Below are 15,970 nucleotides of genomic sequence, written 5' to 3' on the forward strand. Positions count from 1 at the left end.
CAAGACTTAGTGTTACGCCACGGAATAAAAGGCAAGTGAGGGGTGTTTCACATTAAATTTGTACTTGAGGCACATCCTTCAACACAAATTTATTCTCGCAGGTTAATGTCCAATGATCAGTCACGTAATATGTTTAATTTTCAGCAAAAATTACATAAAAGTATATGAGGACATATCACACAATTTCCTTTTGCCCATTTGTTTGCAACTGTTTTCATTTGGCGCTATATTCCATGCAAAACCAGTTGTGCTACATTATTTGACCTTGATCTGCAAGTGCATCAGTGAATCGGAGTCAGGGTCTCTAGAATGGAAGTAGTTGGAATTCAGGATCCTGGTGCTGGAGAGGTGCAAAAGGGGTAGGGGGATTTTGGTATTTTTTGCTTGGGGGACATGGGCGTTGGGGACCCAGAACTGAGAGAGAATTAAGTACAAACGGTGGCTCTGGGATGTAGTAGGCCAGAAGCCAAACCTACAGGACAGGGAGCAGGTACAGATACAGTGTGCTAAACGACAATTGGTGATGGTTTTGAACATAGAGGATAGGAAAATTGGACACTCATGACTGAAGATGGAGATGGGCAACTTAGGGCATCAATATATCTGTGCACATTGACATTATGGTGCTCTGTATAGTGGATTAAAATGCCTATTCGTATTTTACGAAGCAAAATCCTCAAGCTGTAGCCAAGCAGCCGCCACTTACACTTCAGCACGTTTTATGAATTATAGTGTATGCCACTTTTGTGCGTTAAATAAGAGCCCCCATTTATAGAAGGAGTAATAAAACATTTTTTATAATGCTGATCACTTCTACAGTGCACACTAGCAGCTGGATGGTTAGTTGCTCTTAACTCACATGTTACTACCAATCAACTCAGTAGAACTCATTTTTACAACTATCAAAATAATGGAAGACAGAGCCAAAAAAAAAAAATTGAATTTTAACCCGCGATATTCAGGCTACACATACATACTTGCACCCGGGCTATCGCCGCACGGAGTGCGATGAAAAGTAGTCCGCAGAGTCATTTTGCTGCTAGGAATGACCAGGAACCACACTGGATGCAACAAATGAACCTTATTCAATGGAGAAGAGAATGAAACATGACTATATCAAACAAGAATTGACAAATCTAGTGGAACGTACCTGTAATAAGCAGGCTCGGAGCATTGGCTTTGCCATTACTTGTCTGCTTTGCTATTGTGCAAACGCAAAAAAAAAATCCATATGCCCTCTGGTGTATCAGCATGAAAGCCAATGAATGTTCGTGCATGTTTGGCCATTTTGTAATGTATTTTATATACTTTAATGACAAAAGCCTTTCCTAGAAGGCCATCGGTGCATCAGTATGCATACACACACAAATGGCCATCTAGGAATGCTTTTTTTGTCAAGAAGATGGCTGCCCATGATGCATGATGATGCACCAGCACCCATCTTGGATTTCTTTTTGTTATAGTTTCCAAAAATGGCAGACTCATTTTCAAACAGTAAACTAAAACAAGCGTTTGCAATACAATAGGTCTAACATTTCTAAGAGTTAGAGCTATTGGCGTTGTAAATGACAATGTCTTTTACCTATATGTTTTGGTTTGGAGAGTAGTGAATGTATGGACAGAGACGTAACTGCAGCACTGTAGAGGACTATGAATGAGGAATTACAGACAGGACCAGAGCAGCAGGTAGAAGCACTGTGTAGAGGATTGAGAATGAGGAATTACCACTGGGAACAGATTCAAAGCTGCAGCACTGCCTAGAGGACTTAAAATGGAGGAGTTACCAACGGGACCAGAGAAGCAGCAAGCAGCACTGTTTGGAGGACTTAAAATGAGTAATTTCCACAGGGTACAGAGACACAGCTGCAGCACTGCATTGAAGACTTAGAATGAGGAATTACCAATGAGACCAGAAAAGCAGCTAAAACACTCTCTAAAGGACTTAGAGTGAGGAATTACTTACAGGACCAGAGAGGCAGCTAGCAGTACTGCCTAGAGGACTAAGAATGAAGAATTATCACTGTGAGCAGAAACACAGCTGCAGCACTGCCTAGAATATTTTGAATGGGGAAGTTACTGACGAGACCAGAGAAGCAGCTAGGAGCACTGTCTAGAGGACTAAGAATGAGGAATAACCACTGGGAACAGAGACACAGCTGCAGCACTGCCTTTAGGACTTAAAATGTGGTAATTTCCGATGGGACCAGAGATGCATCTGCAGCGCTGTTTAGAGGACTTGAATGAGGAAACACCAACGGTACCAGAGTAAAATGTAAATGTAAGTCCATATTTGTAAAGCACAAACTACTCACCCTTACGGGTCTCAAGGCGCTGGGGGCCGTTGTGGAAATTAAGTGAGCTATTGCCCAGAGGCCCAGAGTCACATGGTGCTGAGCTGAGCTGCCGTCGGGGATCAAACCGCGAACCTTGTGCTCCGAAGTCAACTGCCCTTGCTGCTGCACCACACCTCTCCACTGTAGCAGCTAGCAGCACTATCTGGAAGACTTAGAATGAGGAATTATCGACGGGACCAGAGTAGCAGCTTCCAGCACTGTCTGGAAGACTTAAAATGAGGAATTATCGACGGGACCTGAGTAGCAGCTTCCAGCACTGTCTGGAAGACTTAGAACGAGTAATTACTGACAGGACCAGAATAGCAGCTATCAGCAATGCCTAGAGGACTAAGAATGAGGAATTACCAACAGGACGTGAGAAGCTACTAGCAGCACTGCCTAGAGGACTAAGAATGAGGAATTGCCACTATATAGTTCATTTTTTATTAATGTTTAGACACCGTCTTTAACCCCTTCGCCGTGCGGCAAATTCTGCTGCGGTGCGAGGGGGGGGCAGGGCTGGGCGTGGCGCTCAGGTACCCAGGATGGCTCCCGGCCGTCATAAAATCACTGTGGGCGTGTGCTCATGACGGCCGGGAGCCGTCCGAATTCCGCCCACTAATTAATTCACCCGCACAGGCGGGGAATTAGCCGCGCGTGGGCTGCGCGCCAACGGTCAGACGGCTCCCGGCCGTCATGAGCACACGACTACCGTGACTCATGTCGGCCGGAAACCGTCCTGAGCACCCATGGGGTTAAAACATACAGTCCTTAAAAGCAATACATTTTTTTATATAATTATACCATATAAATACCAATAATACAGTAAAAGCTCCAAACCCCTACTATTTACACAATATGACACTAATCCAAACATGTTTTAAGAAACTTAGACAGTGCGCTAGTCACTTAAAAAAATTCTATCCTTAAGAGAAGTTCTAGTGCATCATTTCGACAATTGATATTATATTTTTTTAAAAGAGGTTTTAAAATCAAGCAACGTGGCCTATAAAAATGACGACAATCAATTAAAACATGAATGTTGAGGTTATGAAACGACAGTCCACATGTGCAGTTATTCTCTTGATCTAAAAGGGCTTCACATTTCTCAGCTCTTACATAATGCACATTTAATCCAGCCCGGAACTTTAATAGTAGTAATCGTAACCAGGCATCTGGTAATGCCGATAAATACGGGAATACATTCATATTTTCCCATGAATCTCAAATATATTTTGCAGAGGGTTTGTTCCTTACATATTTCAAGTCCGACATTCTAGATTCTTTTTTACAGGCTGTTTTTAATACTGCTTTAGAGATTGGGGCTTCAGATATATTCAGTTCTAGTTTTAAGGTTCCTGTAATGTCTTCCAATCTTTTCTTTACGTTCCTTGCCCACTGTAATTCACTTCTTTCTATTTCAGTGGCACAGCAGGCTGATATCTTCTGAGTATTTGGGACCAATAATTGCCACTATGGCCAGAGACACAGCTGTAGCACTGCCTAGAGTGCTTAGAATGTGATAATTACTAATGAGACCAGAGATGCAGCTGCAGCACTGTGTAGAGGACTTAGAATGAGCAATTACAGATGAGACCAGAGAAGAAGCTAGCAATACTCTCTGGAATTTTCAGAATGAAGAATTATCGACAGGACCAGAGTGGCAGCTAGCAGCACTGTCTAGAGAACTTAGAATGAGGAATTATGACTGGGACCAGAGAAGCAGCTAGCAGCACTGCCTAGAGGACCTAGAATGCAGAATTACCAACAGGAACAGAGTAGCAGCTAGCAGCACTGTCTATAGGACTTAGAATGAGGAGTTACCGATGGGACCAGACTAGCAGCTAGCAACACTGTCTAGAGGACTTAGAAAGAGGAATTACCACTGGGACTAGAGAAGCAGCTAGCAGCACTGCCTAGAAGACTAAGAATGGGGAATTACCACTGTGACCAGAAACACAGCTGCAGCACTGTCTAGAGGACTTAGAATGAGGAATTATGACTGGGACCAGAGAAGCAGCTAGCAGCACTGCCTAGAGGACCTAGAATGCAAAATTACCAACAGGAACAGTAGCAGCTAGCAGCACTGTCTATAGGACTTAGAATGAGGAATTACCGATGGGACCAGACTAGCAGCTAGCAACACTGTCTAGAGGACTTAGAAAGAGGAATTACCATAGAGAAGCAGCTAGCAGCACTGCCTAGAAGACTAAGAATGGGGAGTTACCACTGTGATCAGAAACACAGCTACAGCACTGTCTAGAGGACTTAGAATGAGGAATTACCACTAGGACCAGAGAAGCAGCTAGCAGCACTGCACAAAAAGGTACCATAACGAAGGGAACAGCTGTTGAAGCCAGGACTGGGGACAGCCAGCTATGGCAGGTGATGCGATCCAGGTCCAGCAAGAAGACGTAGAGAAACTGAAAAATCTAGGACTCGGGACGAGGAGCAACAGAGGCCAACATTATAAAGGCCCAGGACCTAAACCAAGTAAAAACTTGTAAGAGGCAAAAGAGGCGGGGACCAGCAGCTGGCTGCTGACATCATTCAAGTCCTGTGGGTAGAGACAATAGAAGCTTCCCCTGTCCCAGCAGCTGCGCCCTTGACAAGATTATGGATAGGGGAGCTTTGCGAACAGAAAGGAACATCAGCAGCAAGCTGCAATATAAAACTCCCCTCCACCTTCGACGCATTAGCACAGCTTTTTAGTAATAAACAGCTTGCCTGAGGCACCGAAGTGTTTCACATCAAGGTTGCAGGGTATGCGCTTCACCGAGCAGGAAATTAACACAAGTAGTGCGCAACACTAACCTATATAGCCCATCGTGAAATAATGCAAGTAACAGGGGCAGGGCAGTCTGCAGGGCGTGACCAAACCAGCAAAAAGAGGGACAAAGGTAAGCTATAATCCAATGAATACAAAGGATTTTTGAAAAGCACACGAAGGAGCCAATCTAAAGCATGGGCGTCCTGAATGCCCATACACAGGATACAGCATGCCTCACAGAGCAGTGCATGTGCACTGCTAGGTTTGACTGAAAAAAGTATGTGCGAGATACAACAAAAGTAGAGGGAAGTGAGCGGCTCGGTGTTTGTGTGCAACATTTAGGCCCTCACAAACAGAATTAAAAAAATAATCAAATAAAATAGGCCCCGAGGACGGGAAGGGGAGGGGTGGGGGCAACCTGACAAGCTGGGAAGGGGAGAGCAGGTAGAGTAAGCAAGGGAAAAAAAGTGGAATGGGTGGACAGCAGATAGTGGGAGCCAGGAAGTTTGGGGAGGAAAGAGCAAGGACAGTGATGCACTCTCATAGAATGCTAAGAGTAAAATAAAACAAGCATTGGCATAGCCAATAGGTCTCGCTTTTCGTACCTTATAAGTATTTAGTTATGCAGCACAATATCCTTGGTGCAACAACATCAACTGTTGCATGGCTAAACACTTATAAGGTCCCAAAGGTGACCTATTGGCTATGCCAATGCTTGTTTAGAAAAGCAGCAGAGTGGAGGACCAAAAATGGGTACAGAGTAGGGACAGATGTGAAATCTACACTCCTGAAAAGAGAACAAAGGTCGGTGTACAGACATAATAGTACCCGAATAGGGTTGAATGATGATATACCCTGGCATCAGCTCAAAAGCATATAAAGAAGGCTGGTTGATGATCCTAGGAGCAGGACTCTGCAACATTGAAATGTACTGGATGGGACTATAGTATGACTGGAAAAAGAAGATCAGTCTAATAAATAATAGTCAGCAACAACATTTCTTTTAAAATTCAAAACGAGATCCGAAAGAACGACAGACGGGAACTGGCACCTAAGTGGGAACAGTACAGTTAGAATGGTCCACAGTGTCAAGACTATGACGCGAGAATTCCAAGATGGGGGCAGGGGTTAGCTAAGAGATAGCAGCATCAGCACTCTACACCCCATGGAGTCACAGGACACAACGTGATGTAGAGAGACGGAATAGAGCAGAGATATAATGATGTCCACAGAAGCCGCCTGTACACAGCGGAGGGTAGCGAGGGCAAAAAGCTAATGACACGCCCATGACAAAGTAAGTGTGTGAATGGGGTGTCGGAAACAGTGAGCGGTACAGAGCACTGGGCTTACCCACGTCTAAACAAAACTGAGAGAACAGGAGTGGATTGAATGCCCAAAATATAATGATCCCCGTTACAAAGCTCACCACTTGCAAAGAGAGGTACGAGCAAGGAATGAGACAAAGCATGCAACTTGCAAGTGGCTGGCACGGTTACAGTGAGGAATGTTTAAGTGGGTACAATCCCAGACATTTGGATGTATGAATAGCAAGGGGAAGCACTAACGTACGAATGAGAAGAAATGCATATCTTGCAGACAGCTTGCGCTATGATAACAAGAGGGTAATGCATTAGCAATGGAAGTGTGTGCTCACCCATTAATTACAAAGGTCAAGTTTAACTCTGGGAATCTAATATCCCAAACGCAGACGCCTCGCGAGGGGAAAATGCTACCGCCGGCCACAGCTTACAGTGCATGTGCACGAGTGGTGCGCGCGCAGCAGTAATCACACCATATGGCGCCTCTGCTCAAGCGCGCCCGCGCACATGCACTGCAAGCTGTGGCCGGCGGTAGCATTTTTTGAAGCCCTTACTCAAAGTCTCGCCAGAGCAGCGCAAGCGCTGGGTCAGGCGAGACCTAAAAATTGTTCCCTCATGTCAGCAGAGGTAGGATATAGCTCAGAATAAAGAATGCTTCAGGTAAAGAAAAGACTAGGGAGACAAGCAATTGAACAAGGAGCAGGGAACTGATGTTGTCCGCCGACAAACAGCAACAAGCATTGGCATAGCCAATAGGTCTCGCCTTTCGGACCTTATAAGTATTTAGCCATGAAGCACGTACGCTATCCTGGGTACTACAACATCTACTGTTCTTAAATTGTTTGATAAATTTCACCTTCGGACGGATGGTACTGAAACCCTAACTGCATGTGAGGAGGAAAAGAAAGCTAATTTTGTAAGAGGCTGTTAAGTGTACATCTTGCTCACACAGCTCCCAGGTACATATGGAGGCCACTGACGTGGGTTTGTGTGCAGCAATGGACGATCTAGAAATAAAGACATAGAATGAAAAAAACGATATTATCTGAGATGGGGGAAGGAGCCGCCAGGCATGGGACATAAACGACACAACTGCAAATACCACCTACTGGCAATGAGAGGGGACATTTGAGGAAGAACGGATGAAGAGAATGGAGGAGAGGACAGGAGAGTAGCGAGGGGTGAGATTGCAAAGAGGGAAAGGTCTGGAGAAGAAGAGAACTGATAGAGGCTAGAGTAGGAAAGAAAATAACAGAAGGGTGAGAGGCAGTGGTGAATGAAGGAGGGGTAAGAATGGAATGACTAGGTGAAAGGAGGAGGGGAAAGGACAGAGGACAGATGGTGAATGGAAGAGAGCAAAGTCCAGGAATGGGGTGGGGCGAGACATAATAAAGTGGGGAGAGGAAGATAGGGAGAAAGTGAAGGTGCAGGACGGCGCGAGGATGGGTGCGATAAAAAGCTATGATAAAATGACACCCAAAGGTACGTTGTAATACAATGTAGGTCTTGTAGCCATTAGTCAGCTAAAACGTGGAAGATACAACAACTTTGCTCCTGAGAAGGCACGCACGAACTATCACCAAAGGGTGCCGTAGAATGCTAAATGGTCAGTGTACAATGTGGTACCTACGTCACGCTACCTGGGAACTACCCCTACCACAGTGCAAGGAAAGCAAACCAAACCTAAGGTGACAAACGTGGGGTACAGCCATGGGCAGGACAGACCACGGCAACTCCACCTGCGAAGGTGTGCAGACGAGTATTTACAAATGACAACAGAAAGCTAGCCACACGAGCCAATCAATCGCGCTGCTTGCCACGTGACCCAATAATAACCTCCGGTTTGTACCCTCATTAACGCCAACGTCAATGATACTTACTAACTGCAGTAAGTACCTACGCAGTATATTCCTGGCAGCAAAATCAATCAACTACTAAGACGTAACCGGTTGTTACCCCATCTAGTGACACCACAGTGAGAGGGCTGCACACTGTCTGCTTTTCCACACCACGCGCCGAGGAAGAGTTCAGAATATTCAACATCACAGTTGCCATGGGGACAATATTGTGAACATTATTTATGTGCTGTTGAGAAATCACTTGCTTATAATCAGCGACACACGAGAGAGAAAAAGGCTCACTGAACATTCAATCGGTTATTCTTTTCTTAAATGAAAACCTCCTCTACCTCTGGCACTCAAGTCTGCAGGACTTAATATCAATATAACCTGTTTGGGGTGTGAATGGATAAAGGGAAAAGAAATCTTAAACTACAGGATAAAACGAATAGCAGGTGACAGGGACTACTATATATATATATCACATACAGAGAATGTGAACTCTGCAAACTTCAGAAAAGCGGGCTACACTTTCCCAGGTGCTGCCGGCCACACCTCACTTCAGGGCAGTAAACATTCCAGGGCCCTCCGGAGATAAGCTTATTGCACTGGCGACATCTTTCAAGCCCAATGGCTTCAGACACTTCCGGCTGGCGGAGGCACGCAACCTTGAGTGGGTACGAAGGCAGGGCAGGTTCGCAACCACCGCTATGCACACCACAGTGGGCTAGGTGGTATTCTTCCCGGGAAAAGCCGCACAACAGTACACCTTATATAGACGCCTTTTACACACTACTTACTATACACGGGAACTGCATGTGAATTTACAGCAAATTAATCCAAGCTAATAGTCCAGTAATCCACTTTGGAAGGGGAAACATGAGACAAACGCTGTGACCATCAGATCTCGGCAACTAACACTTAACTCACTGAGCTATCCTGCCAAACTGATAACTTGGACCACTAGCGCCAAGTAAGAATGGGCTCTAAAGAATCAAAGTGCAGAATAAGGGTTTTGTGGACATGTGACTACGTGTCCTGCACAAAGAGCGGGTCAAAGTGCTTCGCAGTTTTGCTACTTAAATGGCATTCATTGGGGACTTTAGATTTTACACCAATGACAGATTTCAAGACCCACTCGATGTCAGAGGAAGTGACGCTATAGGACTTGGTTAATTGTCCAAAGAGGCATACAATGCCAGCAGAATGACTCCGCTGATCATAGAATTCTCACCAGTGTCAGTCAACCCTTAAAGTCCCCAAAAACAATAAAATAAACACTGCACTGCATCGCTGCGTGTACCACTTTAGGAATATGCAGGTGGACTAGCAAGTAGATTTATACAAAATATGGTTACATATAATCCCAATTAATTCATGAACGAGAGCTAATGGAATACGAACAAGACATAAGTGCTGTACAGAGAACCACGTGACCTCAGCTCTGACCAATGGCTCACGCCGCCTGTCTTCATGGGACCACAGATGAAGTTGAACCACATTCCGCATTGATTGTGGAGTTTAGCTCACACTGTTGGGTCTTAAAGCAACCAGCAAACCAAGGTGCCGGGTAGGCGCCCCCAACCTGCCACTCCCGCCCACCCGCTCCCCCTCCATTATTTTGATGACAATGTACATGACTGGCTGCAGATTTCTGCATACTGCTTCCAGCTTTAAATGGTTATTAGCAGCTCATTCAAAGTAATACCTGTTTACTCTGCAGGACAGGTGGAATTACCATAACACTGTCATCACTGTTAAGTGGTGGAATAAACCATGCGAGCAAGACCTTGGAAGCAATGAAATTAATAAACCAATGCTCCCTGCTTACCTGCACGCGAAAAACTTAAACATCTGACGAATACACTGTACACGTTTTAAGACAAGTTCAACTCCTAATGCAATAGATGCAGTGGATACAAAATCATAGGTCATACTTAAACGAGAAAAAGAATAGCATTGCCATACTTGCATGTGCCCGGTTAACCCCGAGCGACAGACACAAACACACAGGTGACAGCAAAGTTTCAGAGTGAGGTACAACAGTTTACTTCAGACAAGTCAGGGCTACATGGCTCAAACCGCAGAAGTTAAGAATACTAAAATGACACTGGTTACAAACGGAACACACCAGACCATTAACCACCTTTCCGACACCACAACATAATATAAAGCACTATGTGACGAACTTACATTTCGTCCAATCGCAAACACCCAAGGCACGCATTTGCTTTAACTCTCGGGTTCTTGTGCCTTACAGGCCACGTGTATTGCAGCCGAAACACCCCACTAAGGTTTAGATCCCTCGTGTCACACTCTAAATAACTCTGAATGCTTAAGGAGCACGTGGGCAGTCTAATATACGAAACGAGATAGCAGGTAAATCAATATTATTTTTTTTAAATTTAAGGCTAGATTACAATGTATGTCCCGGTGACCAACGAGTGAGATTCTGGAACATTATGCCTCCTTCATCTTCTGCAACACACTATACGTCCTAGATGCGGCATGGGTTTCTATTAGGCGATGTACAGGACCAGCCATACGTGTACTTAAGGCATATAACACCCGTGCAGTTATCAGTCGGACGTATATAACATTAGTACAACAGGCTGTGCCACCTACCTCTCCAACCGTGCGCGATGTTCACCATTGGCTACCTTGCACACTCCTGGTGCCATGCACTAGCGACAGGGTCACTCCAGGCTTGCCCAGTGGGACCACAGGGACTCTTCCTTATGACTGGCAACCGCTGAGGCTTCCATTAGACGAAACCCAATTTCACGGCCGAAAAAAGGGACTTCAAATTATATATTTTTAAAAAACGCACACTTGTAAATAAATAAAAAAAAAGATCAAAACTCCCGATCTAAAGACGCAGACTTGTCCTCATCACGGGCATCAGAAAGATCACACAGGGTGTTCTGGCCCAGCCAGACAGCGTAAAATAAGAGTAAATCATCTTAGAGTGGTCGTTACTATTCTGAAGGAGTCCTTGTTCCGAGGTCGGGGTGAATGCATCCAGGCACAGTGTCTGTCCTGGATAGGTGGGCACATTGCCTGCTCACATGCGGTCAGTTTGAGAACATGTGCACACAGAAGAGACTCGCTGAATGCCGAGACGGGGTTACACAAAAAACACTCATTCAGAAAACAAGCGCTCTGAAAGGGAAACAAGCGTGCGTGTCTCGCGCTGAAAGTAAAATAAAAGTGGATGCCTGCTTGTGCCCTGGGGGAACTGCAGGGTGCACGCTGGTTCGAAGCAATGAGCGAAGCGGCATTTTTGTTGCTATAGCAACAAAATGGCGTGGGACTGTCCACAGTCCCTACGGACACGCGCATGCTGTCTGCTATGGACAAATGGCATGAGCAGCCATGTTTGTCCATGTAGGCGCCTGCAGAAAAGCCCTCGGCAGAATTGATTCCAAAAGGTACTCACAATAGCGAGAGCAGCGCATGCGCTGCTTTCGATAGGCAAGACCTAAAAATTGGCCATAACAAGATAACAAAAAGTGTATGTAGCAACTTTAAGGTTCTAGAAATATTTCTGGACAACAAATCAAAATGTGCAACTTAAAAAACTGAAACGAAACAATGCGTTTTATTTATCCTAATTTCGATAAAATGAAGATTCAATCTGCTGGGCAACTTAAACACCTGAAGCCCATTATGGAGAAGTAATGGACTTCAAGGGACTTCAAGCGCTAGTTTCGCGCTTCTCTAGTGCAGACATGGAGTTGAGGGATTTGTGGTCGCAGCTGGGAGAGTGCTGCTGCCTGCCCGCAATGGGGACTCGGAAGAACTTGTAAGGAGTGGTCAGCTGTAAACACTCACTGTCACAATCAGCAGTTTCAGAGTTCTCACGAGGACACGATTTCTAAATCCAGCTGCAGAGTCAAAAACAATTTGAGATTTTGGTTTGATGCTGTGTTTATTCACCAGGGTGGCCTTATATATTGGCCTCTTTGGCGTAAGTGACACTCTGCTTTCACCTCTGCACTGACAGACTGTTGATAAAAGCCGAATAGTGTATTAAAAGAGTGATTTGGTTGTTTTCTTCACTTTTTCCTCTATGTGTCTTTGAAGTCTGCATAATCTCAGTTGTCAATTGATGATTGCACTGATGCTCCTGCAATTTCTCACCAGCATTTTCACCGCCTGAGAAGTGCACAGAGGGACAATTAAATTATACCAATGGATTACTACAAAAAAATATCTTTTTCCGCCTTTCTTTCAGTTAAGAACATACTACAACATAAATTGTAAAATGTGATACTTGTATAGTGCACTACTCACCCGCAAGGGTCTCAAGGCGCTTGTACGAATACCGCTGTGGAACCCATCCTGGCTTTCCCTGTGAGGCGTCCACTCCTGGGCACCCCCAAGGTGGAGGCCAGGCATCCTTAGCGTTGTGGGGGCCGTTGTGGAGATTAAGCAAGCTATTGCCCAGAGTTGCAGAGTGGGACTCCATGATTGGAATAGGCACCGAGGCGAGAATTATCAGGTCCATGGAAATTTTGAGCCCAAGACCCACCGAGGCGGGGAATTGAACCCTGGTCCCGGGCTAGACCTCTGCATCAGGGTCTGCCGCTCTAATCATTGAGCCACACTTCTCCACATTGCGCCGCCAATAGTGTGACTCCTCCCTATTCCTTGAAGGTGATTTTGTGTTCTGTGTTTGCTGACCAGTTTGCCCACTGAAATCACTCAGATGCAGGAGAATGCACGTTAAAACACCCAATCCAAAATGTGCACAAAATTTTAGGAGCAATTAGTAAATGTACATTTAAACAGACCTCAATATATTTTCTTATAAGCTGCAGAGGGAACTCGGCCGCGCTAGGTTTTCAGTATAGTATTGCTTCATCCATGAACAAGCATTGGCAAAGCCAATAGGCTCGCATTGGTGAGGTGCTCACTGAATATTTTTTAGGTCTCGCCTGACCCAGCGCATGCGCTGGTCTGGCGAGACTTATTGAGAGGGCTCCAAAAAGTGCTACCAGGTCAGCCTGGAGCTACAGTGCATGTGCGCGGGCGCGCGCGCCGCGCTTTACCGCGATTACTTTCACTTTCGCGGCCGCTTTGATGTGTGATCGTGATCGCGATCACTTTCACGGCCGCTTTGCATAGCCAATAGGTCTCGCTTTTGGGACCTTATAAGCATTTAGTTATGCAACTGTTGCATGGCTAAACACTTATAAGGTCCCAAAGGCGAGACCTATTGGCTATGCCAATGCTTGTTTATTGCTGGCATGTGCCATGAAAATTAAAAGAAAAAAAACGTGGCTACGTAAAAGTGACCATCATATGCTTACATACATTTTTTTTACATGTAAAAACATTTTTTAAATAAGCATTTCAGTTGTGCCATGCAAGTATGCGTTATTATCATTATTTGTGGAAGGGACAAGAATAAATCACCAAGCGCTCAAACTTGAAGGTAGTGACAATTTTTTATAACTTTAAAAAAAGCAGCAGAAATTACATCAGCATCTAATTGGGCACCCACATCAAAATAATCTCCTCTCTGCTCCATTGCCCACTACACTGCTGTTGACAGAAAATCAGAAGGCTCCAGGAAGGGATGGGGCACATCTGTTATGACAGCGCAGGAGATGGGCACTGGGGTTATACGCCTAAAATGTCCAGCCATCACCCTCTTTTGTCTTCACCACCATGGAAATAAAATCATGCTGCTCCTGTTCTTGAAAATTCTAGGGGTCAGTAGTACAAATAAATGGAAAAAATTAACATTATGGTTTGAGGGCATCTTATTGTTTCTTGATGTTGGCTCTGTCTAAGAGATGTTGAGGTGGGTAAGGGGTTGGCTACAGGGTTTACTGACCTGCTGGTGGTCCGGACATTCTAGTCCTATCTCGCTGTTCCTCATGGACGGATGGATTCATAGGGGCATGGAGGGGTTAGTGGTCGGGTTCGGTAACAGGAGCACAAAACAAGAATGCTGCTTTGAGAAGTTCCCTTGTTATATTTCATTGGAAGTAAGTGAAATTTATGTGATGTAAATTGATTTTTCAAATTGTACAAACCTGTCTAAGAGGGTATCTAAATATAAATTTGACATGAAGTGCTGGTATAAAGAATTGTGCAAACTGAGGGTGTTTTTGTGTGTTCAGCTTGAAAGTAAAGAAAGTTACAGTCGACTTATAAAGTTCAATGATCTGTGCTCTGCTTATCATAGTTTATTGTACAGTTTTGGAGGGAGGAGGGAGTAAAATCAGCTGTAGTGCACGGTAGTATTCTGGGATTTGTAATCCATGGGATGCCTTTATGAAACCAGGAGTACAAGTCCGAGACTGCAAATAAGAAAACCTGGACCGGATGAACTACTAATGGCAGACCAGGGACGCTTGCCGGCTCTGCAATATGATACAGAAGCATCCCTTTTCGGGAGGCATCCTGTTTTGATCAACCTCGGCTTTTCCGGGTCCTTGGTTTGTGATATTCGGTCTTGACGCACATACAGGCATCCGCGCCTCTTAAGCCGGAACACCCACATCAGCAAGTCTTCCCGTTGGTCAAAGGCGAGAACATTATCACAGTAGATAGTAACAGGAAAAGGACCTTGTATTTTTTCATCGCTGAGATGTGGCTATTTTTACCAGTTAAACACAGCAGTTGTATTGCTTAGTTCACACGATTATTCTGTGGACCCTAAAGAATTGGAGGTCTCCTTAGTGTGTGCATAAGAGAGAGGATAGGGTGGCTCAGTGAAATGTATCTTTGCTGCTAACACACACCAGCAGGGCCGGCTCAGCCTTCCATCCTTCCAAAGGTCAGTACATTGAGTATCTGTTAGGGTGATAATAATGCCTTTACTTGACAGTGATTAGACAAGGCAGAAGTGTGGTATGAAGGACTTAGCAAAAACTAGTTAATAATTTAGGGTTATGCAGGTTGTCTTATGGTGGCAGCAGGCCCAGAAGGCCAACCACGGTGTTGTGAGTTAATGGGCGTAATAAAATCCCCAAGTGCATTCAAATGTAAATCCTTGACATTTGAAAATTGTTAATAGGACAGGTAGTTGGGCAAGCCAGACCAAATCCTTGCTAACCTACGTTCATGTAAGGTTTTCTGTTTCTGGTATTGATTACACTGAACCCAGCGAGAGGGACACCACTGTGGAAATTGTAATTGCTACCAGCGCTAAAAATTACGTTATAGGAGGAACAATCAGCTAACAGGTAAAGCTGCTCATTCAATTACTGCTGATGGTAAATTTACTCTCTGTAAAGTTGATGTCTTTAATAATACTGCCCTACAACAAATATATACATATACATACACACATATATATATATATATTCAGTGAAAAAACCATAGGTTTCACACATGTTATAGTTAGCTGGACATTTTACTGATAAAAAACCAATGAAATTCCCCCGTTATAGTTAGTGCAGGCAACTATAACTCACGCGACCGCAATCCTCTGCTGATGCTAATACTGCACGTTACGCTAGATGGGCCATGTACGCACGATGCGCTTCGCGCACCGTGCGCACATGGAGGACATATGATGCGCTTCGTTGTGAAAGGTAATATTTTAATTTTTGCCAAAAATCGTATGCAATGCATAAATGGGGCCCTTCGGGCACCATTTGCACATGGGGTGGGGAAAGTATGGATATTTTTTTTTTAAATAATTTTTACCGTACGCGTACGGTAAGCGTAATCGGCGAAATTATCGAAAAA

The 15,970-nt window shown here is 44.6% G+C and overlaps 1 protein-coding gene across 3 annotated transcripts in view; it reads left to right on the forward strand.

The window, feature by feature from the left end:
• The window catches only part of PHLDB2 (pleckstrin homology like domain family B member 2), a 484,972-nt gene that overhangs the window by 7,465 nt on the left and 461,537 nt on the right, over positions 1 to 15,970 (forward strand). The window lies entirely within an intron of this gene.

Source organism: Triturus cristatus, chromosome 8, assembly GCF_964204655.1.
Source record: "Triturus cristatus chromosome 8, aTriCri1.1, whole genome shotgun sequence".
Taxonomy (NCBI): Eukaryota; Metazoa; Chordata; class Amphibia; order Caudata; family Salamandridae; genus Triturus; species Triturus cristatus.